Here is a 25202-nt window from a genome sequence, read left to right on the forward strand (position 1 = left end):
TACCTTCAGAGTTATTAAGAATGGTGGAGAGAGAAGACAAATAAATATTGCCCATGAGGAGAAAATCGAAGTTTTGAATTTGTGTACTGAAGAAAAAAAAATAAAGTGGTTAAAATTAGCACAACTCTTTCGTATGAAGCAAGACAAAACTTGATAGACTTACTTTGGGAATACAAATATGTGTTTGCATGGTCGTACCAAGATATGTCTGGATTGGATACAGATATGGTGGTTCACAAACTTTCAATCAAGCCAAAATGCAAACCCGTACAATAGAAACTAAGGAGGATGAGACAGAAATGCTCCTTAAAATAAAAGAAGAAGTCAAGAAGCAATTTAATAGTGGTTTTCTTCAGGTGGCCAAATATTCGAAGTGGGTTGCTAACATAGTGTCAGTGCCAAAGAAGGATGGAAATGTGAGCATGTGCATCGAAAACCGAGACATCAATAAAGCAATTCCTAAACATAACTTCCCTTTACCGCATATAGACACTTTGGTGGATCATACAGTCAAAAATTCTTTTTTCTCATTCATGGACGAGTTCTTAGGATACAACCAGATTAAGATGCATCCAGATGACATGGAGAAGACCACATTTGTCATGATGTGGGGGACATTTTGTTATAAGATAATGCCCTTCAGATTAAAGAATGCAGTGAAAAAATACCAAAGATACATGGTGACCTTGTTTCACAACATGAAGCATAAAGAAAACAAAGTTTATGTTAATGACATGATTGTCAAGGAAAAAAATGAAGATGAACACATCGAGAATCTGAGGAAACTTTTCCAAAGATTGAGAAAATTTCTGGAGAGGATATTAGATCAAAGCTCGTCGATGATCATGGAATCTAAAATCAAGAATCAAAAATTCAATATTGGCAGAGATCAATAGACGTCAGAAAAATCAAGACTGACAACAAGAGATTGAGGTTTCTCTCTAAAATTCCTAAAATAACATATTTCACATATACATTTTAGGCGTATTACATTCATATCATCACACAAGCATAATTTTTGCAGATTTTTATTAGAGTCAATTTCAACTTCGCAATAAAGGATATTGAACTCGAAAAATAATCAAAATTAAGGACAATGCAATCAATCCAAGTTGGATTTCAACTTCACGATGAAGGATATCCGACTCAGAAAATATATTCAATTTGGACTCAACTTCACGACGAAGGAGTCACCTACGATTTCAACTTCACGACGAAGGATATCATGCTCAATAGATTAACTTAACTTCATAGCGAAGTAGTCATCTGAAACAAGGAGGAACTATCTCAACTAAGGTCATCTAGTCAAATTCCAACTTCACGACGAAGGGTATTGGACAAGAAGGAGATGACGAGGACTTACCGCCTACTCCAGGTATCGAGCTAGATATCAACTTCACAGCGAAGGATATCACGCTCGACTGACTCAACTTCATAACGAAGGTGTCAACCATGATTTTAACTTCATGATAAAGGATATCGTGTTCAAAGACATATCAAGGTCGACTCAACTTTACGAAAAATGAGACACCCTAATACGACTCAACAACAGGAAGCCATCTTCTATTTTTAAATCGAATTTCAACTCCGCGACGGAGGATATTCAATAAAAGAGTCGACTACAACATTGAGTTGGATTTTAAACTCAGAGATCGAAACCCCTCACAGGAACATGCTTGATTTCAAGCCCATTTGTACCGAACGAAAAATTGTGTCTTTTTATACTTGCCATATTTTCATTGCACAATAATAAACAAAGAGGGACAGCTGTAGACACCCATTTTTGTCCGGGAATTTTTTACATTATATAGTATATATGATAATATATATAATAATTTCAAAAATATATAATATATAAAGTTTTTAATATATAGTATAGTTTTTGAAAATATATTTTGAAAACATATATAATAGTTTTTGAAAACATATTTTTTGAAAACATATATAGTATAGTTTTTGAAAATATAATTTTTGAAAACATATTATATAGTTTTTGAAAATTTAATATAGTTTTTTATATTATATATTATTTATTAATTTTTTATTTAACTTTTTAATTTTTGTTTTATTCGGGTCAATAGGGAGTCCACATTCCAAATTCAAGTCTAGAATGAGGGTGTGCGGGAGCCTAATCGGGCAGGCAGGCCTGACCCAACAAGCCGGACCCAGCAAGCTGACCTGGCTAAGAGTCCAGCAGACAGAAGCCCAAGTTTGCCTGACCCAGTGAATTAGGGTTTCGAATTTAAGTAAAGGTGTTGCGCATTCCCAGCCCTAAGATCTGGCATCGATTAACGGCCCCTATTGCATAACAGTTAGGGTTTTTAAAACCCTAAAGGTATCACCGATATTCAGCCGCATAAGGGCCGATGGATCTGACCATCTGATCCAACGATCAGAATCCATCGATAACAACCGATAACAGCGCGTGGAAGACACGCGCCAGCCGAATCATTGACCGACTGAGATCCTCAGTACCCTAAACCAAAATAGTAGAAAAATCAAAACAAAGGCGTTCTAATAATCACTAAAACAAAAGAATCGAGCACGATAACCGGGACTACAACATCCCGAGATGCTCAAAAACCACCATCGATGGTGGAGTATAAATACCCCACCAAACTGCCAAAAAACACAGAGGAAAACCAAAAGAATACGAGCAGCAAAATACCAAAGATCGAGCAATCGAAACAACCAAACCATAAGTATACACAAAAATAATCATCGAAAAATCAAGGTAAACCAAAGCAAACATTGGCATTGGATCAAATGAGGAACGACCATCGCGAGTTGAAGATCTCGTCGGGTAAAGGTGAGAATTGAGGGATTCTTTTTTTAGATCTACGATTATTGGGGTTTGTTTTGGATATTTGGGGCTCGGGTTTGGCTTTGGGGTGGTGTGGAGAATATTTTGGATGAGCTTTTAGATTTTTGGCCACATGAGGCGGTGGTCGGAGCGGCGGTCCGGGCGATAGTTTGGCACGGCAGGTGGCCAATTTTTGATCAGCCAAGGTTTGAGTTGAGAGCATTATAGAGAGGGGGTTATTTTTGAGAAATAAGGTTGAAATGATTTTTTTTTTGTTTTATGGGCTATTTATAGGGAGGGCCTTTGTTTAAATACTAAAATCTTAAATTATTTTAGTAGTCCCTGCAGTTTTGATTTGTAATTCGTTTTGGTCACCTGTTGTAAATTTGCCCTTGAATTTCGAATTTATCAATTTAATCATTGTTTAACTTTCTTATATTTCGCAAATTAACCCCTCCTGACTCTTTATTATTTTCTTACAGCATTCAAATAACATCAATTTGGTCCTTAATTTTAAACTTGTTGCAATTAAATCCTTTTAATTTAAAGTTTTTTTATTTTTTTTATTAATTTAATTTGTTTTGCTTTGCTTTGCTTTAATATTTAACACTGATTTGATTTATATTTTTAGGTCAATTTTAAATCATTCAATGGTAAGTAGTTCGAATCGAATTTTTAAATTTTAATTTGACTTTTAATTTTGCCATGAAGACAACCAAGAAATTAAACTGGTACCGAAAGGGCAATACAGGGGTGCTAATCCTTCCCTGACTGTAATTGATTCCCAAATCCGATTCAATTATGGCAAAAATACATATAAGGAAAAATGGTAAATTACGATACCCGATCAACTTAATTTTAAAAGATCGGTGGCGGCTCTAACACATCGAAATTAAGTCGGAACCCAATTCCGGACCCACCCGAAGGACGGTTACGACACATATAAATATTTTTTATTAATCTGCGTAATATTTGTTCGAAAGATTTTAACTATTTGATATTCAACACTTAAATATTTTTAAAGACGTTATATTCGAAGCTAAACCATCTAAAATTAACAATTATTATTTTAATTATTGAAATCGCTTGATTGATGCTATATATATTAATCCCACTGCAGTGCAAATATTATTGAAGATGAACTGTCCAAATTAATGGATGAGGGGTAACTTTTTCAAGTCATGACAATTGCCAATTTTGGAAGTGACCACAACACTTCTGAAATTCTTTCTCTTAATGGTTGAGAGTTAAACATGAAGATTTTCCAGAATCTCGTAGAATTTAGTTTGCTAAATAAAAATAAAAATATGTATAGTATCGTAAATCATCAGCACTAGAGATAAATGCAATGACGTTGACCAGTCAATGTCAATATAATTTTAAGACGATGTTCCTTATAATAATCGAATAGAATTGTCCAATATTTGAATCTTCCATTTATATGATTTGATAAAATAAATGTATAATCTAATTGTCACATTAACATTCCTTTTATCTTAATTGAATTTTTTGATGGAACTTATCTATTTTGACGGCGATTATTGGTTCATTATTTTCTGTTTGAGTGAAGAGTTGTAATCGATTGAAATCGTATCTTGAGTCTAGGGTTTTTTTTTTAAAGGGGTAAAGAAGATATAGAGAATGAACAATGTGAATAAGAAAGTTGCAGAAGAGAGTCTCCCAAATAAGGTTTGTATAATGAGTTTCTATAATCACCCTTTGATAGTTGATGTAAAATTTAGGAGTATTATGTCTGTTAATAGGTTGATAAACTATATAAGTCGAAACGGTCCTTACAGTTTTTTTAGGGCTATGGCGCGGTTGGGTTTTAAAATAAATATATAAATAAACAAATTTGGAGTCGCCATCGACCTTTGGCTTAGGTAAGTCGAATACTTAAAAATACATTTTAAAATAATTTTAAGAAAAACAGTTTTAAAAGATAAAAAATAATGATATGTGTTTAACCATAAATTGGTTTTGACAAGGATTCGGGAGTCGGTTACACGTGGAGAAGGATTAGCACCCCCACAACGCCCAAAATCGATACCTAGTCGATTAATTGATTGTCTTTGCAATGAAATTTACAAGTTCGAATTTAATTTAGTTAAAGATCCCTTAAAACAATATATATGAATTTTAAAACCTAATAATATTAATTATTTCCTACCGAGAAGAAATGACCCCATACCTTGAGGCAATCAATTATTACTCCAATCGAAATAAAGAAATATTACAGTTTTATTGCAATATTCAAATACAGAAATTAAACAAATTTAAAAATTACGAATCCTTTTAGAAAGAAAAATGATATACGATTATTTAAAGACGTCGAGATCGAACCTTAGATAAGTTCTAACGATCTTTTCTCGAAGAATTTAAATAGACGAACATTTCTTGTTCTCCGTTCCTAATTTTTAGGCAAGATCAAATTTTAGGGTTTCACTTAACGGGAAACATTTTCATTCTTAAATTGTCGAAGTAGCTTTCTCATAAGTTAAGACAACCACCTCAGGTCAACTTTAAAACAAAAAGGTATTACCTTAGTCAAATTATTTATAGGGTCGAGTTATTGCTCATAAGGCCATTATACATGTCGGATAAAATATAACTAAATTTAGATGTACATATACATACAAATATGAACAAATTCCTTTAAAATATAAAAGGTATTATTTTATTCGAGCAATCCTTTGAAACGTATTCCATGTCACTTATGGGCGTTAACTTAAATTCCTCGTATAAAATAATATGTGAAAATATTTCAATTAGCAAAAATTGACAAACATCTAAAAAAGGATTAAAAATAAATATGATAAATTTAGGGATTAAATTATAAAACTAACAAAAGATCAAGGTAACCCATGAAAATATTTTTTATTTAGACACTTAAATCATAAATAAACCAATTTCATTCATCGAGGACAAAAATAATAAGAAATATTAATATGGGTACTAAATTGTAAACAAAGAAAATTAATGGTCATAAATAGAAATATCACAAAAGCTAGGTACTGGAATTATAATTTAGCCATCATCACAATTCGGGATTAAAATGAAATTATTAAATATAAGGACTTAATCACATTTACCCAAAATACCTAAATACGGTCAGTTAAAAATAGAAACAAAGTAAATTGAAATCCAAATTAAAATACGGGGAACATTCATTTCAGTGACCAAAATGAAAATTTACAAAACTCAAGGGCTGCGGGAATGATTTTCCCATGTGCCCAAAACGCATAAACCCACCCTTAAAACGGTGTCGTATGGGGGAGGGTATAAATACCCTTACACCGCCCTAAATGGCCCAAATCCCATTTCTCTCTTTTCTTCTCTCTCTAGAATGAGAGAAAGCATTTTCTCTATGCTTCTCATTATCATTCCCCGCCGGTGGAAGTCGGCAGCCTTTGGCCATCATTCGTCGGAGCTCTCAACTACCATCCACGGTGGTCGGCGACCTAAAAAGCTCCCAAAATGAAGATCTACATACCCTAAACCTGAAACCAAACCTCACTCAACCTAAATCTTACGAAATGCCATAGATCTAGGATTTCACATTCAAAAAAGGTACTCCGATGAGTTTGATATTTCCGACGACGAGCGAGGCTTAAAGGGTAAGACTCCTCTTCTCTGTATCTTTCTTTGCTTTTTGGTGTTTTTGGTGTTGATGTTCAATTGATTGCTTCTATTGTTGGTCTTGTTTTCGCAGGTTTGGGTTCCTTTTATAGGGACCTCCGACTCGTTCGGATCGGTCTAATGGGGCTCCCTCTGAGTCATCGGGGCTAGTCAGTGACTATTTAGGGGCGGTTATGACTCACAAGGTTCGGCCGGTGAGGTGGTTCGGTGCATTAAATGCACCCAATTTTCTTTGATATGGTCGGTGATATCAGCGTCGACTTTGGCTTGATCGGCGGCTCACACGGCAGAAAGTTGAAGAGTTGGGTGTGTTGCTCACACGTGGCATCGTACAGTTTTGATTCCATCGGTGGTGGTGGCTAATACTCCTTAGGTTAAAACCCTAAGTTTGGTCTAATATGGATCATTGATCTGATCGATCCAACAGTGAGTATGAAGTTGATTAGAGCTAATGGTGAAAACCCTATCTGGGTTTGGGCCTGATTTGGGTCCATCGGGTTCATCTGGGCGAAAATGGACTCATTGTAATTGGTTCGCGTTGCTTTGAAATTGGGCCCGATTTTGGGTTTTTATTTGGGCTTGCTTTATAAAAATGTAATATAATAAAATAATAATAATAATAATAAATAATAATAATATAATATATTATTATCGGGACGAAAACACTGTCTACAACTGCCTTTTTGCTCATATTGTGGCAACAAGAATAGGCAAAGACAAAGAGACAATGAGTTTTGTCCAGTCAACTTCATGCTTGAAATGATGAGAGATCTACTCCAGTATTTCTCCAAGGAGATCGGGTTTGATTTGTTCCTCTTTTTTGGGTAGTCAGGTCTGAAGGAAGACAGGTCTGCTCCACTATTCTTTAGGGAGATTGGGCATGATATTCTCTTTTTCGGGTAGTCAGATCAATTTTGTAGACATGTTTGCTTTCTTCTTTAGGAGAGATCAGACTTGATCTATTCCTCTTTTTTGGTGTTAGATCATTTTGGAAATTGTTACTGGGTAAGAAATTTGGTAATCGCTTTCTTACTTTTCAAAATTCATTTTTGAAACTTAAATGAGAACTTTGGAAAAATCGTTTCTCATTCATGTGAAACATCCTACTCGAAGGTCTTACGGATGGCCCAAATGACTTATCATCTTGCTCGAAAGACTTACAGATGACCCAAAGATTAATCATCATGCTCGAAAGACTTAGTGATGGCTCGAAGGACTTACAATTTCGGAAATAATTTATTGGGTAAGAAACTTTGGTAATCACTTTTTTACTTTTCAAAAATTTCATTTTAAGAAAATATTAAATGAAACTTTAGAAATCGCTTTCTCACTTTTAAATTCATGTGAAAACATCCTACCAAATGTCTTACGGATGGCCCGAAGGACTTATCATCTGTTCGAAAGACTTACAGATGACCCGACGGATTTAATCATCAGCTCGAAAGACTTACTGATGGCCCGAAGGACTTACCAATTTAGGAATAGTTACTGGGTAGAAACTTTGGAAATCGCTTTCTTACTTTTCAAAAATTCATTTTTCAGAAAATATTAAAGGAAATTTATAATCGCTTTCTCATTTTGAAACACTTAATAATCGGGTAACATCCCCACTTTAAATAATGCTTCTTCTGTGGATTGCCCATCTATATTTCAGGTCTTGCCTCTCCTAACGTAATTCCTATATTTGAGGTTTGAATTTTACCTTCCACTTGTAAGGATTTTGATATCATGAATCTTCTATTTTCCATGAAGATCTGTAAAAATCATGTGTTTATGCGAAATACGAATGCAATTAAATGTATGCATTTTATTTTATGCAAATGATGTCTCATGAATGCATAAATATTCATTCAATTTTCTTTTGACTCCAAAGTAACGAACTCGGTCTTCTTCCACTTGATCTTCCTTTCCAGGGTTTACTTCAGATATCAGTGTAGCACTTATAATTTCAAGCTTGCATTTTAAAGAGTCATCTGATCCACTTATCTTTGTGTCTTCTTGCCATTAAAGTCTCATAAGAGATGTTTTATTTCTGGAATTCTTGCTGCAGTCAGAATTATGACATTGTTACCCCTTTTTACCTTGAATCAATTACGCTATCAGAGTGTTTTTTCAAGACCCTATTGTTAATTGATGCTGACTGATTTGCTCTGCAAGGTATGCTTTCTTAAATTCATGGTCCATCCCTAGCACTCCAAGTTATTAGGCTCATTTCAATGTCATTTGGTCTAAACCTTGTTACCCCAACACGATATAGACCTTTGGTCATGCCCAATAGGTACTTTCATGACTCATCCCTATTCGTGTGCAAAAATTTCATCCTTGATTGGTCTCACTCTTGCATTACTAAACAATATGTTATGATGCCACGACACTTAAGAAGTAATCAATTTCGCAAACAAAAATGTTATGAGCTGGGATATGTTCCCCTTACAAATAGGGTGATTTACCTACTTTCTCGATTCCAAAAAATGAAAATATCAATTAAAAGAATTTTGAAAAATGTTTAATTTTTTTTTTGAAAAATATTGTCTTTCTAGGTTTCACAATTGAGACAAATTATAAAACAAGAGTTAATGAGTATCAAACAAGTCAACTACTCTTTAAAAATCATAGTCCATTGGAAAATGAAAAATTACTGACAAATTAAGGTGTAGGCTGATTCCAAAAGGCAGGTCTCTCAGGTTGACCTTTATTATAGCATATGGCCTTTGGGCATCCACTGACTTGAAGAAATGATTGTTATGCTCATTCTAGAGATACTTTTCCAAACTCTCAGAAACACCTTTGGGATGTACAATATTCATCAAGAGTTTTGTAAGATCGTCTCTTAGGTTGTTATCATACAATTTAATTGAGCCGCCTTTCAGGTTTTCAACTGAACCCTCATTTGGCTTGAAGAGTTTTTAAGATTTTTTAGAAAACCATTTTTACAAATAAAATCAATCCTGAGAAGCGAAATAAATCCGAAGATAGTCTTTTTCACTTAGAAATCCAGTATGATTAGAATGACTTTCAGATACATATAGGCAGGGCTCACGGTTATGAAAGAAAGGGATAAATAGGCCCAAAGAAGTGTTAAGGGTAATTGAACCAAAGATCAATTCGTTTTATGCCTTCAATTTTTCCTTGCTTGGCTTGGATCTGCTTGCTACTATCTTTTATTTCTTTTTCTTTTTCTAGATCCTCTAGACTGCCATTTTTGGGTTTTCACCTAGAGTTCATTTCCACTTTCTTATCTTCAGCATTTGTCTCTCCTCTTGTTGAATATGAATCTTTGAAATGATTGCACTTGATCAACCTTGAGGCTTGAGGCTCAATGAGTCACCAATCTTGAATACTGATTATTTCTTATTCTTATCTTTTTCTTTTTCTTCTTTTTTCTGTTCTTTTTTATCTATTTCTTTTCTCTTTATTGGATGAATATATGACTCCAATTGCTTTGAACAACTTCTTTCCTCTTTGTTTCTTGTATTTGGAACTTCTTTCGTTGTTCTCGACTGGATTTGATCTCTGAGCTTTGCATTGATCTACCTTGTGGTTCCTTATTATTCCTCTTTATTTCATAGAGACTTGCCTCTGTAATAAATTGAATTGACGATCTTTACTCTTGCGAGCAGATATCATTCACCTTGCCCCCAATATAGAGGGTGACCCTTGATTAGGGTTGAATCCACAGAAAATAATTCAGGCTAAATGGGACAATAAGGGATAATTTTCTCCTTTTGTGAAGGATAAATGGAAGAAGGTTTCATCCTCTCCTACACAAAGTCCTTGTAAAAAAGGTATCCCAAGGGGATGAATATTAGGATTAACTTTTATTTACATGAAACGATTCAATTAATGCTGATTAATTATTAAATCATTCCCTTTTTTTTTTCTTTTTCTTCTTCGATCATGCCCCAATTACTCGAGCTTCTCTTCAACAAGTTGATTCGTGATGCCCATCTCATCTCTTCTTGCAGGAAGATTCATAGACAAATGAAAGTTTTGTACTTTAAGGCCTTTTAGTTTCACTGGTATAAAGAAAAATGTGGTTTTATATATGAAAACAAGATGACTTGAAGTCGTGTATATGGAGAAAAGTATTGTTATAAACAGATCGACTCTAGTCGAGAAGGTAAAAATATGGATTGGTGTCTCGAAAATGGTAAAGATATGACTTTAGAGTCTCCGATAAATGTAGTGTCAAAATTTGGTTTTGGTAATGACCAAGAATTATTTAAGGTAAAAAAAAGATCGAGCAATGTTATGTTTTACTTGGATATGAAAGGTCTAATTTTACCAATTAGCAAAGATTTATAACTCTTGAAAAATTAAAAGAATATTTAATTCACTTGGTACTTAAAAAACTTCAAGATTAAAAATTTGATTCATTGCTCATGACCTTAAAAAGTAGCATAAGTTCATTTAAATATCCTTACAAAAAGAAAGATGAGAAAAAAACAAGTTCAAACAAGATGCTACAAACATAAAGTGCGACTGTGGTAGAGCATGATCAAAATGCCTTATTTCTCCCAGAATGACGTGTGTCCAATTGGGTTAGGGTTTTTATCCTCACTTGTTCCTCACTTCTTGATCATTTTTCTTATCAAGGCTCCCTTCGATGATCCCTCGGACGCACAAATCTCAGCTTTCTCCTTAACATCATTTTGATAAAACCCCACTTCCTTATCTATCAATATTTTCTTCCCTGGTTGGAAATTAGGCCCAAATTTAGATCCAAAACAATTCTCCTTTGTGATGATAGTTTTGTCCTGGTTCTGAACACATATTACAGCTGTGATTGGCGTAGTATTCGTTAGGCTCTCTAAACTACCCAAACCCCAGTTGCCCTCAGGAAATCTGATATAGGTGTTTGAAGTGTCTTCAGGGTTGCATCTTCCCAATTTATTCTTAAACCTATGGGCTTGTCTCGGAGTACATCAATGGAAGCCCTTTTTTTAGATTTCCTTTTCCATCCTCTTGCACCATATGTTCTTCACATGATTTGACTATATTAATCTTTGTTGAGGCAATGATTTTCGAGTATTGAACCTTAGCCCCTTTTTCATTAACCTTGCACCTTTGAATTGCTTGCTTTAAAGGATCTTGGAACTTTCCCTCAAGGTGTCTAGGAACCTTAGTTGAATAATCTGGGGTTCCAGTCTGGTTTATCCAAGTAACTTCCTTATAGGTCCACTTCTCATTCAGAGGCCACTGTGGCTGGACATATCGCGGTGTAATCAATCTGGTTGTGAGCATTTTTAATGCAATTTTTCACACGAAAAATATAAGAGAGGGAACTGAAAACCATGCACTTTCTTTTTCTTCTCATCTAATCCCCTTGACGAGAGACTACTTAGTGATGGCTTTAGATATAGAGCTTTGTTATCTTGATTAGATGATTGTAAAGGGTTACAACGTCTAATCATGAGAGATTGATCATTCTTAGCTTTCTTGATTAGAATTCGACCCTCTTTTATGCCCTTTGTTTTGAGAAAAGATTATCTCTCACAAGGGAACCTTTATCTCTCATTACTTCTTCATTCATTGTTAATCCAGTGGAACTTTCTATGACTATATCTGATTTTTAGAACTGGCTTGAGATATTCTACTCCTTAATAGGTCCTCAGTCACCTATCACTGTTATTTCGGCTCCACGACTGACATTCATAATACCATTCAAATCCTTTACAACTGGATCCTCTAGTGGCTTTTCTCCATGGATCACAAGATTCACCATCTCCATTAATTTGGTCATTTGTTCTTTTGATTTATTCTAGAACATTTTTGCTTAATCGATCATCTCTTGTTGGGTCTTTATGAGTTTCTCCTGAATTTTCTCGATCTTTCCAACACGCACTATAGCTTATTCATTGTTTTCTATCTTTCCAGAAACACACCCTTAGAATTTCAATTGGCTTTCAGAAACTCTGCCACGGTATTCTTTATGAGTTACTCTCATGTTTTCATGATTGATATATGTAAAAATGCTTAAATTAAAGCAGTGCTAATGCAAATGTAAATGCCAAATGCAAATGCAAAAGGTGTTAATTCCATAAGTGACCACTATAGAACAATCCTGAACACAAAAGGTTTCGATACATCAAACAAACTTTACAGATAAGGAATAGCTTTAACTCCTAACTTCTCTATCCCTCTTAAAAGTCAAGTTAATTTCCACTCATATTCAGGTGTTGAGTTGTCAATCTGCTTTAATTCTCTCGTAAAGCCAGCTAAATCAACCAGTTTATGAGCCACATTGTTTGCTTAGGCAGCAGCTTCCTTCATGACGTTGTTTTTTTCCTGTATCTTTTGTGTCAATTCTCAAAGTTGTAGACAATGTGGTTTATTTTTTCTTGTAAGAAAATCTTTGTGGCTACAAAGTTCCCTTACAAGATCTCCATAATCATCTACAAACTTCATCAATGTTTTGTTTTTAGCCCTAGTGGCTTCTAGTTCAGCATCATTCTCACACTTGTGGCGCTGTTACGAAACTTATATATTAGCTATGGACATATTCAACATCTGGTTTTCGACTTGACATCTTCTTAAATCATTTATGGTAGTATTGCGCCTTTTTTCAACAATCTGTAAATTATGAGAGAACTTCTTAGCTCGACCTTCGTGTGTCTTGCAATTTTTTTTCCAGTGTTCAACATCTTTTTTTAGTTTAGTGACCCCTGTTGTCCACTCTTCCGGGGTATTTCTTATACCATCATTTTTAAAGGCTAGACTGATCATTTGAAAACCATTACGCATGGCTTCCATCTCACCACTCACTTTATCATTTTCATTCTAAAAATAACAAATTTGAACTTCATAGTTTAGCAAATTTTCTCTCTTCTGGATACCCCCACTGATACCCTTACCTTTGAATACGTTTGGCACCAATCTAACAGGACAATTAGTTACCTAACTACGTCGATCTTTTATCTTGAACTCTAAGATTCGATGATCCAAAAGATGTTGGACTCGATGCTTGAAGGTGGTGCAATTCTCAATGGAATATCTTTGAGCTCCGTCATGATATTCCCAATGAACATTGACATCATACCATCATGGATATGGAGGTTTCCAAGGTTTCACATAATGCGGAGCCACCTCTCAGGCTTTTAGTAGCTTCTCGTACAACTCCTTATATGATATAGGGATATAATCAAAATGAGAGCCACTTCTCAGCTTGGATTGAACTTGAGTCTCTGACTTTGGGAGAAAACTCTTAAATACAAATGAGTTCTAATTGTATGACTTCTTTTCATCTCTAGGAACTTCTACCGTTGTCACCATTTATTTGGTATTTCCAGATAATTTGTAGATATGAATGATGACTGTGCGTGATTTCTTAGATTGGTTAGGATCAGTGGTCTCTCACGTATTTGACATCACATGATCTTCTTTATTGAGCTCTTTTACTCTTCCAGAAGTCTCTTTTACTTTGGCCAAAGCAAAATATTCTATCCATCATTTTGGACATTTGCCCTCTCATCTCTTGTATCTCTTTTTTTCTCTTTATCTAACATATGATATTTGGGTGCATATCTCTCCACTATTTTTGGAGCTTCCTCAAGATGCCATTTCCTAGCTGTGTTATAGTTTACTTGATCATGAAACCCTTTGTCCATTATGAAAACCTTTTACTTTAACGACCACCCACAAATCAACACCTTTTGATTATGTTATGATCATGCAATACAAGCAAAAAAAAAGTAACATAGAAACAAATTAGTACAAATAACAAAATAAATAGATTAATAAGCTAATGCAAAACAAATTGCAAATACAAATAAGAGACAGAGAAAAATAAGTCAAGAGGAATGATTAACATTAATAAATTAAAATAGAAAGAAAAGATTCTACCCAACATAGTATCTACTCTGACATGCTTTTATCAAATAGCAATCCTATCAATACATGTTTTCTACCTCCATGATTTGTTATTTACAAAAACTCCTAACCGCATGATATCTAATTCACATGCTTGTTTGAAAAATAAACCTAACCGCATTATTTCTAGTTCTCATACATTTATTCGGAAAATAAAATTATACTACAAAAATTAAAAGACTCAAAAAAGCTTTTCCTTGTGATGGCTAGTTCTCATACTCGAATTGTCCTTGCCGGTGCCCTCTTGGGCTGCCAGACCCACAATCCTAGCCATCACAAGCTTTTGGATCGAGTTCAATTCGAGGAAACACACTTCCTTATATTCGTATGGAGGTGAAAACCATCACGAGGACCATAAGGCGTGAGCTCCAGGAGTGATCCATTATCCCATATGGAGGTGAGTACCACGAGGGAGTAGTTTCTAATTCTTTCTTAAATAGGATGGAGCGGGGTTTTAGCTCATATCATGATAATACGAAGTACAATTTGTAAGGAATAGATAAAAAAGAAACACATAATCATAACACACAACACTCATTCAATTCCCATAAAGACACAATTAATATGAAAATATTAGAAAACGAATCAGTACAACTATTTAATATCAAATCAATTCATACAAAGAATGGTTATTTAAAACAATCAAAGTATAAAAAAACTAAATTAAAACAAACTTATAATTTTTATTGCAAAGACAATTAATTAATAAAATGGTGGCTTAACACTCTAAAAATACGTCCCCAGTGGAGTCGCCAAGCTGTCAAAATGGTATTTATAGCTTTTTTAGGGCTATGGCAGGGATCGATTCAACTTAATCTTAGAAATAGTTGGGTTTTAAAATAAATATATAAATAAACAAATTTGAAGTCACCATCAACCTTTGGGTTAGGTAAGTCGAATACATAAAAATACCTTTTAAAATAATTTTAAGAAAAACAATTTTAAAATATAAAAAAATAATGATCTGCGTTTAACCAGAAAATCGTTTTCACAAGGGTTTGGGAGTCGGTTACTCATGGGGAAGGATTAGCACCCCCACAACGCCCAAAATCGATACCTAGTCAATTAATTGATTGTCTTTGCAATGAAATTTACAAGTTCGAATTTAATTTAGTTAAAGATCCCTTAAAACAATATTATATGAATTTTAAAACCTAATAATATTTAATTATTTGCTATTGAGAAGAAATGACCCCTCATACCTTGAGCCAATCAATTCTTACTCCAATCGAAATAAAGAAATATTACGGTTTCATTGCAATATTCAAATACACGAAATTAAACAAATTTAAAAATTACCAATCCTTTTAGAAAGAACAAGGATATACGATTGTTTAAAGACGTCGAGATCGGACCTTAGATAAGTTCTAACGATCTTTTCTCGAAGAATTTAAATAGACGAACATTTCTTGTTCTCTCGTTCCTAATTTTAGGTGAGATCAAATTTTAGGGTTTTACTTAACGGAACACATTTTCATTTTTAAATTGTTGAAAGTAGATTTCTCATAAGTTAAGACATCCACCTCAGGTCAACTTTAAAACGAAAAGGTATTACCTTAGTCAAATTAATTTATATGGGTCGAGTTATTGCTCATAAGGCCATTATACATGTCGGATAAAATATAACTAAATTTAGATGAACATATACATACAAATATGAACAAATTCCTTTAAAATCTAAAAGGTATTATTTTATTCGAGCAATCCTTTGAAACATATTCTTTGTCAGTTAAGGGGCGTTAACTTAAATTCCTCGTATAAAATAATATGTGAAAATTTCAATTAGCAAAAATTGAAAAACATATAAATAAAGGATTAAAATAATAAATATGATAAATTTAGGGATTAAATTATAAAAATAACAAAAGATCAAGGTAACACATGTAAATATTTTTTATGTTAGACACTTAAATCATAAATAAACCAATTTCATTCATCCAGTACAAAAATAATAAGAAATATTAAAATTTGGGTACTAAACTGTAAACAAAGCAAAAGTAATGGTCATAAACAAAAAATATCACGAAAGCTAGGTACTGGAATTGTAATTTAACCATCATCGCACTTCGAGATTAAAATGAAAATTATTAAAATATAAGGACTTAATCACACATTTTATCCAAAATACCTATAAATACAGTTAGTGACTAAAATAGAAACAAAGTAAAATTTGAAATCCAAATTAAAATACGGGGAACATTCATTTCAGTGACCAAAATGAAAATTTAAAAAACTCAAGGGCTGCGGGAATGATTTTCCCATGTGCCCAAAACGCAGAAATCCCCTCAAAACAGTGTCGTATGGGGAAGGTATAAATACCCTTAAAATAACCTAAATGGCCCCCAAACCCCATTTCTCTCTTTTCCTTTCTCTCTCTAGAATGGGAGAAAGCCTTTTCTCTCTGGCTTCTCTCTACCTTTCCCCCATCGGTGGGAAGCCGCAGCCTCTGGCCACCGTCCGCTGGAGCTCTCCGCCGTTATCCACGGCGGTCGACGACCTAAAAAGCTCCCAAAATGAATATCTCCATACCCTAAACCCAAAACCAAACCTCATTCAACCTAAATCTTACCGAAATGCCATAGATCTAGGATTTTACCTTCGAAAAAAAGGTAATCCAACGACGTTTAATATTTCTGACGACGAGCGAGGCTTCGAGAGTAAGACTCGTCCTCTTTTATGTTTCTTTCTTTGCGTTTTTCTGGTGTTTTTTGTTTGTTGGTGCTCGATTGGTTGCTTATGTTGTTGGTCTTTGTTCTCGTAGGTTTGTGTTCCTTTTTATAGGGAACTCTGACTCGTCTTTCAGACTGATCTAATGGGGGGCTCCCTCTGAGTAGCCGGGGCTATGGTGGTAACTAACTAGGGGCATATTTGACTCACTAGAGGCGGCCAATGAGGTGGCTGGGTGCATTAAATGCACCCAAATATTCTTTGATCTGGTAGGTGATATTAGCGTCGGTTGTGGCTTGATCGGTGGCTCACGCGATGAGAAGTTGAAGAGTAGGGAACGTGCTCCTCAAGCGTGGCATCAGACGGTTCTGATTCCATCGGTGGTGGCGGATGATAAATCCTTAGGTTAAAACCCTAATTCTGGTCTAATCTGGATCGTTGGATCTAGATAAGATCCAACGATTGAGGATAGAGGCAGCTGGGGCTAAGGGTGAAAACCCTAGCCATGTTTGGGCCTGATTTGGGTCCACCGAGTCTTCATTCTGGGTCGAAACGGTTGGGACGATTGTAACTGGTTCGGGTTTGCTTTGTAATTGGGCCTGATTTTGGGTTGTTGTATTTAGGCCTACTTTATAAAAATGTAATAATAATAATAATAATAATTATTATTATTATCGGGACGAAAACCAATGTCTACAATATAAATATAACTATCAACTATTAGATTTAATTATGTCAAATGTTATATTAAAGATTAAGAATTATGGATTATGAAAAATGATCTCGATAAAAGAATTTTCAAAAATGATATATTGTTTTTGAGAAAATCCTGAAGATTCTAATTAACTGATAGTCTTTCAAAAAAAAAATTATGGAGTTTTGATAATTTTCGGAGGTAAAACAAATCTAATTTGAGAGTAAATTGTTGGTTAAAATAAGCTTCCATCTTTAACTTTTACCATCTTTCTTTGATGTGGGAGTCCCACGCGTGTTTGATTGCGAATGTTTGTTAAAAAAAATAGCTATCAAACAGTAAATGCAGAGAAGTTACTTACACTACCAGAACATCCATTTATATTGAAAGCCACACCCAAGATAGTCATAGAAGCAAGCCCTCCATTATATTCTTCCCAACCACACCCCATCTCAGCATTAAAACAGAAACTTAATATTGATGAAGAAAAGCCAATTCAAATCCCACAACAAAATGCTTTCACTCTACGAAATCTGCTAACCTTTGATATACATTCCTAATATGGGTTTTAGTTTTTTCTTTGTAATAGCACAAAAGGAAATATGGGATATATCTACGTTACCAAATGTTGATTTCTCGTTGTTAAAAATTCACTGTAACGGAATTTATCGAGTGATTTCAATTGTTAAAAAAAGTGTATTTTTTCTTGAGATTCTAAATTTGAGTTTGAGCAGATATGTCTGTAAGGTTTGTTTGCGTTGTTAATGGCTAAATAAGATTATTAATAGATATTATTTTTTTATCACCTTAAATTATTAAAAAAATTATTGTAACGACTAAATGTTATTGCTTATATACCTATTTTTAAAAAAATACGTAATGATTTTTGAGAATTTGAGATATTCTTAAACCAAAAATTAAGAGATAACAATAACTATGTATGGAGGAATAAATACATTTCTATCGACAATATCACGAATTATTGTAGGAACATCACTCTAAGAGATCAACTAAAAATCTCTTATGATTACCGAAATGATTAAGGAAACTAAATACGATCAAAAAATAAAAATAAAAATATCAAAAATTACGTGAAAATCCTAAAAGGAAAAAACCACAAGTAAAGAAGAAGAAAATTTTACTATGTCGAAAAATACAAGATATGTTACTAACAAAACTCTATTCCGTACTTTCTATTTATAGAGATAGAAAACTAAGAAAACTTGTAAAGGAAGAATCATAATCTAATTGAATTTCGTTTCTTACTCAACATAAAGGCCCTGTAGGCCTCACACTTTGACCACTATTTTTATTGTAATTTTATGGCCTGGTTTAAGAAAAAATTGGGTCGTAACTCTAAAAATCTCCACCTTAACATGATATCTTGTCGAAAATATTCTCCACCTCTATCACAACACCTTAAGGAGATAATCTTCAGTAATGAACACATACTAAGTTCAAACAATGCTCAAACTTGATTGTAGGTAGCAATTTGGTCATCATGTTACAGGATTTGTTGGTAATGCTCATATATGTATCGATATTATATCTTACATTGGGAGGAAACTTTCTTTGTGAAGAGTATTTAAAAAGACTCCTTCTCCCTTCCTTATTGAATGTGGGTAAGATACTTCCTCGCACGCGCATGATACCCCTCTCGTCGTCCGACTCGTCTCGTCTTGTGGTCGTCATTGTGATAACATGTGTCTTCGAGACACATTTGCGCATGTTCTATTGTTTTAGAGAAAATACAGAAGAATTTCTTTAAAACAATTTTTGTAAAATTGAAATGAGTTTCTTTAAAACATATTTATACGTAATTAGCTAGTTGACAAATAACAAATCAAAATTTAGTCTGCTGTGAATTTACAACTATAACAGCTATTTCTTTATGGAAATTTGACTGATATATTTCCATGGTTGAACCTAGACGGTTTCGAGGCTACGTTCGAACCTTATTTGGTGCAGACAACAGATTAATTGTTGATTTTATCAGTAAATTAAGGAGCCTTAATTTTAGTTGATATAATAAGTGGTTTAGCAACTGTTTTTTAGCATGAATCTGGACTTTTTGTGTCCAAGTTCAGCCAGCTATTAATAGAGGGATTACAGACTTAATTACGTGATTAATTCAAAAATAAATCAATGTTTATGACTGATTCATTTTTTTACGATTTTACCCCTTCATTCAACCTATAAATAGAGATGGTTTTTTTCTTATTTTCATATCATCTAACAATTGAAAGCATTTTCTCTCCTTTACAAATTCTCTCAAAAGCTTTCTTCCTCTTTCTAGTGAGAACAACAATTCAACCATTGTCTACTCTGAAAATTCGGGTGCACGATTTTTTAGAGAGTTATGCTAACTTCGGGGAACGAATGGCTATAACAGCGATTACTCACATCAAGACAAACTTTATTTCTAAGGTAGTGGTTTATACCACGACACAATTGTTCATTTTACTGTTTAATTATTTTATTATTTCTAGTCAGTGCTAATGATTTTATTTTGCAGTTTCTATTTGCAATAAGATTGTCATGAGTACTGACTTTACTCATAATAATATCACCTTGAGCAATTACATCACGCACAAAGTAATAGTGGATATCAATATGTTTATTCTGCTCATGAAATATTTGATCTTTTGTTAAGAATATAACACTTTGACTGTCACATAACATCATAATAATTTGAAGGTCTTTATTAAGTTCGCCAAAGAGTCTCTTCAACTAGATCGCTTCCTTGCTAGCTTCAGTGATCGTCATGTACATCACTACAATAGTTGACAAAGTAAACATCTTAAAATCAAAATTCTTCAAGTAAACATCTTGAATTAAACACAACTATCAAAATTACTTCACTTAAAATCAAGATAAATCATAAAAGAGTCAAACATCTTATATCATTGTTTGGGTGACTACTTTAGTCCATAAAAAAGATTTCTTCAATGAATAGACATGACTCTCATTTCCTGAGACCATAGAACCCTCCGAATGTTGTACGTAAATTTCTTCTTCAAGTTCGTCATACAAGAATGTTGTTTTCATGTCTAATTGCTCAAGCTCAAAGTATCGTACAACTATTATTCAAAGCAAAACTTTAAACAAACTATGATTTACTACAATAGAAAGAACATCATTAAAGTCAATAATTGGGATTTGGCTAAACCCCTTCACACCCAACATTGTCTTGTATCTAGACTCTTCAACTCCCAGAATTCCTTTTTTTTTTTTGTACACACATTTATAACTAATGACTTGCTTTTTGCTAGAAAGTTTCACTAAATTCCATGTGTCATTCTTGTTATGTGACTATTTACTCTTTCATTGCAATCATCTACTTGTTTGAGTTTTCGCAGCTAACTGTCGCTGAATATAATGATAGCTCTTGGTTCATATTAATATCTTTCATAATACCTACGGAGGAGTTATTTTGTGCTATATACGACTATGGATCACATTATTATGGAGGAGTTATGTTCTCTATGAACATGTCAGATGCGGACCTAGTTGTAAATTAAAAGTCCACCTTTTTCTGTGCAGACTCTAGTTCCTGCAAATCCTTGGTAGTTTCATTGAGGGTTCATCCTCGTAATATAGTAGATTCATTAAATATCATATCTCTGGTTATAGTCGCCTTTCATGTTTTGAGACACCATAAGTTATAATCTTTTACTCTCTATTTATATCCTATAAATATGCACATTATGGATCTAGGCTTCAATCTATCATTGTTTACATGAATAAACATGACAACCAAATATTTTTAAATTAGAATAGTCCACAAGCTTACCAGACCATAGCTCTTGTGGAGTCTTTTTGTCAATGATCATGGATGAAGATATGTTAAATCAGAAAACAAGATAGCGAAGCTAGTTCAACCCAAAATGGCTTCAATAGACCAACATTTGATAGTAAGCAATGAACCCTATTTGTTATAGTTTTATTTCATTCGCTCAGCAACACCATTTTGTTGTGTCAAATGGCGGACTGTAGTGTCTCAAAATTCCTTCTTGCTTGCACACCTCATTAAATTCATCATAATAAAATTCTAAACCATTATTAATGTGAAGACGTTTAAGCTTCCTTCTAACCTGTTTATCAATCATCTTCTTTTAGTTCTAAAATGTTACCATCTCATCACTCTTTTGCTTCAGGAACAACAACGAAACCTTTCTGGAATAATCATCAATGATTGTTAGCATGTTGTTTCCACCTCCGTAAAATGATACTCTAGACGCTTCCCCATAGATCATAATTAATGTAGTCTAACGTATCATTCATGTTGTGAATTCCTTTGGTAAAATGAGCTCTCCTCTATTTGTTAAACACATTGTTCGCAGAATGCTAGCTTGCAAATTCCTTGTCCATCAAGGACACATCTTATGCTTAATTATCTCATGCCATGTTCGCTCATATGCCTTAAATGCCTATGCAAAAGCTTAGTTACATCTTCCTTTAACAACACGGATGATGTAATAACAACATTATTAATAATCGTAGAACCCTGAAGAACCTACAATCTTCTATTTTTTTTTTCTCTCCACCTTCATTATAACAAGTGAACCCTTGCTAGCATTCAAAACCCTGCCCCTGTAAACCTCACACTTTTACCACTATTTTGATTGTAACTTCATGACATGATCTAATAAGAAATTGGGTCATAACTCTAACAAAATCTAAAGGGAGCATTAACTTGACCATGCCATTAATCAATTTTTAGCTTTAGGATGAATCCATTTAATTGATGTTATATAACTTTTCGCTTGTAGTCAGACTTATGGGAGGACGTAGTGTTTTATGTTGGGGTGAACTTCTAAAATTTTAAGAAGAGACACTTATAAAATTTCTTGGGGACGAAAACATATTTTCAATAGAAAATAGATATAAAAAATATAAAATATATGGTAATTTTAATTTTTCAGGGAGGGCAACTTTCCCCCTCAGTCCATCCATGGTGAAATCAGGTTTTAAGATTTTTGTTGCCTAAGAGAATATAGAAATTGAACCTCTAAATCTCTTATAATAAGTACTGAAAAAAATTGAATTGTAAAAGTAAGAAAATAAATTAATTTGTTTGTGAAATATATTTTTACAATATTTAATAAACTATTTAATACATATATTAAATTTCAAATAGAAAATATCAAAATTTTATTGATTAAATATTTAATTATTCATACAAAACAATCATGACCCTCTTTAAAAAGATTTGGGTTGAATTTTAGCAATATTCATCTTAATTACATGAAAATTTAAAAAAAATAAAAAATTATGTAACATCATCATTAACGATAGGTGGCTAGAAAAAATAAAACATAACATTAGATATATTTTTATAAAAAATAATAATTAAATGATCTAAACAGAAATAAAGTAATTGACGAAGGATTAAATATATATATTTGATCATTTTTGTAATTAATCGTGGACTAAAATCTGGCCGCTAGGCAAATACCACACCTGCTCAGGCTCAACTACGACCTTACTCGTAGTTTGAAAATTGATCCCTAATAATAGCAAGTTATGCAAATCGAGGACACTTTATGTTTTGGTATGCGATATTCTTTTAATATATTTAATCTATTTTTATTAATAATCACTATTTACAAATGTTGTAAATATATTTTGAAACTCTGATTAAAATTGATATGATAACCGTTAATGATTTATTTAATGATTATATTTTTTTTATTAAGTTAAGGTAATTATAAAATAATATTTATTTTAAATATTTTTAATTATTTGATAATGAACTTATAACGTCTAAAAATAATTACATTTCTTTTAACCATTGAAATAAATTAATTCGTGTATTAAATGATTATATCATATAAAAAGATAAATTTTATGAAATTATATTTGTGTTACATTAAGATATAATCGTAATGTTTGAGCTGGCTCTAAAGGATTATAATAGAAAGGATTAATTTATAATAGCCAATGCTGGATGCCCTAATGGCAAGCACGTGTCCTAAGTGCTTTGGACTCCTAGAACCAGCACCGCAAATCAAATTATTTCAATAAAAAGGAACCCGATGCATTTTAACTTTTTAAAAAAATTAATATGATTCTATCTTATTTTTTAGATAAATATGATGCTCTAATTTTGAAAAAGAATTTAATAAACTCTTTGGTCAATATTTTATGTTATTGATCAATGATTCTATTAATTCATGCTGTTTTGATTGAATAATTTATATTGTTCATCATTTAATTATTATTTTCTATTTTATTTTGGTCACCAGATTCTAAAAGATTTTAACTTCAAAAACTCTAAAGATTTCAGAGACTAAGATTGTAGTTAACTCATTTTATTTTAAACACAAAATTAGGGATGAATATAGGATCCGAACCCTACTTGATCGGGTTGGTTTTTTTTTAAAAAAATCGGGGTCGGGTCGAATTCGTGTTTAGGATAAAAAATATCAGATCCGATCCGAAAAAATAATTTTATCTTATATATTTAAAAATAATTACAATAATACCCCTCTATATATTATTTTTTTCAATTAAGTCACTTTTTTTATTGAATAAAAATAATAATTTTATTATTATTTTGGGTCGGATCAAATCGGATCGTATGAAAACTTGTTTCGATCAGATTGAATCTTAAGTGGAGAATTCCTTGTTCCAGAGTCGGATGGACCAAAAACCTAACTCATGTCCATCCCTACGCAAAACCTACCTCGCTTCTCTGTGACAGAAAAACTAAAACTCAAAAATTGCTTCGATGGATGGAAAATTGCTGCTTCGGGGCCGAGAGAGAAGACTGGCGAGGAATTGAATCGGAAAATCGAGAAGCTCTTCGTAGGCTACGAAATAGAGCTTTCGCCATTACAACTATTGCATCAAAAACAGAGAAAGAGGAGCAAAGATTGTTAATTACTTTGATAAAATCATAAACCCCATCGAATAAACTATAATCGAAGTGCTTAAACCCCAGAAAGGCTATGGCGGATTTGGATTATCCAATTGGTAGTTCGGCCCGACCCTGGTCATCATATATGGGTCGAGACTCAGATCGGTTGGTTTTACAATTTTTGAGTTGTTTGGTTGAAATGTTTCAGGTGGAGCAGCAATGGTAGGATTCTTCATGGGTTACGTTGTGGAATTGGAAGAACAAAACCCGATTCTGGGACAGATTCTTAAGCTGCTAATTTTAGCAATGGAAATTGATTTTTTAAGCTTTAGTTTTTCTCTCGGCCATGGAGAAGTGTTGAAAATAAAAATGGGTTAACTACATCCTTAGTCCATAAATTCTTTAGAGTTTTTTAAATTTAAATTTTTAGAGTTTATTGACCAAAATTAAAGAGACAAATAGTTGAGTGATGAATAGTTTAATTTACCCAATTTATAATAGCAGGAGATAACGTGACCATTGGTTGATGACCGAAGATGTTAGTCACATGGTCATATTGAGTTTTTTTCTTTAAGTTGGAGGGTAACATTAATCAAAAAAATAAAATAAAATATAGTTAACATTGGTTTTCTTTTTTTTCAAATTTCAGGGGCCTTGGGTGCCTTTTT

Source organism: Hibiscus syriacus, unplaced genomic scaffold (genome assembly GCF_006381635.1).
Source record: "Hibiscus syriacus cultivar Baekdansim isolate YM2019G1 unplaced genomic scaffold, ASM638163v2 tig00110528_pilon, whole genome shotgun sequence".
Classification (NCBI taxonomy): domain Eukaryota; kingdom Viridiplantae; phylum Streptophyta; class Magnoliopsida; order Malvales; family Malvaceae; genus Hibiscus; species Hibiscus syriacus.